The sequence below is a fragment of the Galeopterus variegatus genome, unplaced genomic scaffold, assembly GCF_000696425.1.
Source record: "Galeopterus variegatus unplaced genomic scaffold, G_variegatus-3.0.2 Scaffold6048, whole genome shotgun sequence".
In the NCBI taxonomy this organism is placed as follows: Eukaryota; Metazoa; Chordata; class Mammalia; order Dermoptera; family Cynocephalidae; genus Galeopterus; species Galeopterus variegatus.
Genome location: NW_007732159.1, coordinates 20,677 through 24,467, shown reverse-complemented (window position 1 = coordinate 24,467; position 3,791 = coordinate 20,677). Strand labels below are relative to the sequence as shown.

Sequence of the window (3,791 nt, the reverse complement as noted above, 5' to 3'; positions counted from 1 at the left end):
GGTAGCAGGTTGATTATGGTGGAAATGTCATGGAGAGAACAATGATTTGTTCTCACTGGAATAAGTGATTATTTTGAATTTAGATTCTATTTTTAAAGTGAAGTATTTTATGAATGTTTGCTAAAATCAAGCTTTTGTTAGTGGATTGACTTAATTGCATTATAGAATGTCACCTTGCTTGTCTTACTGAATGTTACGAGCTTCTATTGTTAAACTTGTTAAACTATACTTAGCAAACCCCCCACCTATGTTCTCTTCCTATAACTTCCTGGTCTGGAGAATAAATGTAAGAAGAGAACCCCAGTTCATGGCTAATTTCCAAAATGGAAGAATGCCTCTTTCTTGAGGGTTCCGAGAGATTAACCCCTTTTGGGGGCTTCTCACTGCTCAGAAGAGATGGGCTTTGAGTAATATTTGGTGGCTCCATCACCCAGGAGAAAAGGGGTGACAAATCCATGGGAGGTAAAGCAACAGTAATTATGTAAGCAAACTGCACAGGAATGAGAAAAGAATATCCCCCCTTGCCCTTATTCTACATTGCAAAGCACTGTGCAGTTCCATGGTCTCAAATATGAAGGTAACACACCCTTTAGGTTACTGTTCTTTCTCCAAATTCTTGGTATCCTTAGGGACTGTTGCCTGTTAGGAAGGACTAGTGTGTGTCCTCACCATGAGAATGAACCTAGGCCGAGGGAAATGGGCATGCACAGTGCCTGTTCTCCCACTGTGGGGCCTCGGGAAAGCAATTTAAACATACACCAGGGCCCCTTTGGTCCTGGGCTGTGGGCCCCAAACAGCAGGCTTTGTGCCTGGTCCTAGCTTCCTTGGTTGTGCTGTCTAAAAGATTTAGAGGCGGCAGCTATCACCAGACCACAATTGGTTTCCCTGTTCCAATATACCAGGACCTGTATTGCAGAAACGCAAAGCAGATATTTATTACAAGGCTAAATAAAAAGACCCAGGGTAGCTAATGCTGGAAAAACCCTGGGGCACCTTGAGAACTTCTAAGCAAGGATTTGTAAAGGCGGACTGGGTGGGGAGGGGGTCGAGGCTGTGTGGGCAGCCTGTGGATGTTTCTGGTTGATTGAATCTCTTAAAACAAAGAAAGTTCTCTGGGACTTTGCTTATCATCTTTTTGCTCCAATCAGTCTGGAGTCCTTGCAGTCCACACCTGGTCAGCACATTCCATTAGCTGGGAAAGTAAGGCCTCTGTCCCTGTGAAAAACAACTCAAGGATACACATCAAAATAGTGCCTTTGATCCTTAGAGTCTAGGCCCTAGTTTATGGCTCCCTCTATCACCTATGTTACATCCCATCTGCCCAGCTGCCTGCTGGATCCTCCCCTAATTGCTCTCTGTAAATTGCAACTGTTTAATTGGAGAGCCTAGTTCCCAGGGCCTAAAACATCTCATATTGTATAAGTGTGTGTAAAGCACAAGCTTAAATCCATTTTCATCTAAACTTTTGAGGAGCTTTAAGAGGGTTACCTGCTCCATCTCAGCCTCTCTCTTGCTGTTTCCCCTGGGTCCCAATATGTCCCTAGGAGACTGCCTAAGCAAGGACTAGGCCAGAAAAAGGGGAAAGGAGAGAATGAGATGTGAGAGGAAGCCAGGTGGAAAGGGTGGGAGGACAGGGGAGAGCAGATGGAGTTGGGGGAGAAGGGAAGGAAGAATGCTGCAGGGTCTCCAGCATGAACTATTATTCTCAAGCCTGGTGGCTCCATACCACCTACTGTGAGTGAGGGAAGGGACACTGAAGTTCAGGGTGTCACTACAAAGTGCAAAAGTGTCTATTAGATGTACTGGCCAGCCGCCCCCCCCCGAAAAAAACAAAAATAAAAGAAATAAAAGTGTCTATTAGACAAGTGAGGGGCCCCCAGGGAACAGAAGTGTGAACTCATGGCCCGAGGCTGAATCCAGGTCGGTTTGTGGTGGGGATGACAGTTTGCATGGGCTCACCAGGACTGAGTAGGATGTACAATACACCACCGACAACTTGGGTGTTGCTACACAGGTGATATATGCTAAAAAGGCCCCCCCCATAAAGTGAGGGTGTATAGCTCAGGGTTAGTGCATTTGACTGCAGATCAAGAGGTCCCTGGTTCAAATCCAGGTGTCCCCCTGCTGGCACATTTCTTTATTGCCAAATGCACAGAGGATTTCCTGACTTAGCCTGCTATAACTCCAAATGTCTTCAGTCCTCCTCCTCATCACTTCTCCCCAGACTCTAGTGACTTTCAGGTGTCTCCTGCGACATATTGAGGAAGGGTAGATTGACTTCTTGGCCCCAACTGTTTACCTCCCTCAGTGTCCAAACTAAAATACATGGCATGGATTCCTGACAAATCACTGGGCGGCAAGGTAGCTGTTATAGTCATCTGGAAAATGACAAGGAAACTATTACAAATGATGAGGAAACTATTACTGAGGGCAGGAAATGTAATGGCTCACGATAACCAGGCATGCAGAAAATGCACTTGAACTTGTAGAGTTGGGGGAGGAAGTTTTCAGGGCAAATATTGAATTAATGAGCTACCTGTCTCAGGCTACTTTTCTAAAGGCAATACAAGAATGATCAGAGTTCAGAAAAGAATGAACTGGCTTGTAAACACAATACAGAGGCATTATAGACAGTGCACACATTGCATAGCTGGATAAATTAAACCATTCTTTTCCAAACAAAGGTGAGGCCAATAATACATCACTTTATGATGAAGACAAAATCCACAGCATTATGGGATGATGGGGTATTTCATGCCCATTAATAGAGAAATAGAAGAATGAAGTAGTTGCCACATAGACCCTCTCAGTTAAGTTAAAGTGTTCCTAGAAACATCAAAGATGTGGTCACAAAGAAGTGTGATGTGCACAAATACTTATAAAGTAGTTGCAGGTTGAACATATGTCAAAAGAATTGTGACCATGGATTTGGAAAACTGAAAACACAGAGAACCTAAAAATACCTACATTGTTTTACTGACAAATGCACTAACAACCAGGATTTAAGACTGAAACTGTTTAAGAAAAACAGCTCTAGTACTCCAACATAGTACAGATGGGAATCAAAATGACACTGCTCAGCCACTGAAAAGAACACACATGTATTTCCCAAAGTCACATGCAGAACATACAAAGGAGGACGATGGAAAATGAAAACATCTCAGAGGAGTGAGCCAAACATAACGCAGAATAAGAAACTGTAAATCACTGGCAGAGGGCAGAACCAAAATGAAGGATAAAAACCTGCTAGTGTGATACTTAGTATTGTATGAAAATGAAATTTGTGGTGGTTTATTCTGCAAAAAGTCGTAAGGAGGCTGGAAAATGCTAAAAGATTAACCAACACTGGGGTTCCTCTGACTGGAAGAAGAGCTACTAAAGGATATGGCCACTTCTGACACGCATAGACATGACTATCAGCCAGTTTCTGTGATGACAAATGCTAGACATCTTGCCCAGTCTTCGAATGTCAATGTCTATTGCAATGAACCTGCCTCTGCTGCACGTTGGGATCCGGGATGCGGGACGAGCAGGGATCTTGTCTTTGGAGTTTCTAGGTCTCTGGATAAAGAGAAGCCTCCCCTGGATTAATGTGGATCCCAAGACCCTGCACTTTGTCTGATCGAATGAGGCTTTGGGCGGCTTGGGGGCAGCGGTGAGTGTGCTTTGCATGTGGGAGAGATGGAAATGACTCTGAGCAGGATCACAGACCCTGGCAGATGGCAGGTTTGCCCCCCATACCTCATTTATCCCTGTATCTGAGCCCTTTCCCGTGAGACTTTTCAGGTCGT

At 44.3% G+C, this 3,791-nt stretch overlaps 1 non-coding gene across 1 annotated transcript; it reads left to right on the top strand.

Annotated features, from left to right (window-relative positions):
• Window positions 1-2,050: 2,050 nt before the first annotated feature.
• On the top strand, window positions 2,051-2,122 carry TRNAC-GCA. The gene has a single exon. It is a non-coding gene; the product is annotated as a tRNA-Cys (tRNA).
• Window positions 2,123-3,791: the final 1,669 nt, after the last annotated feature.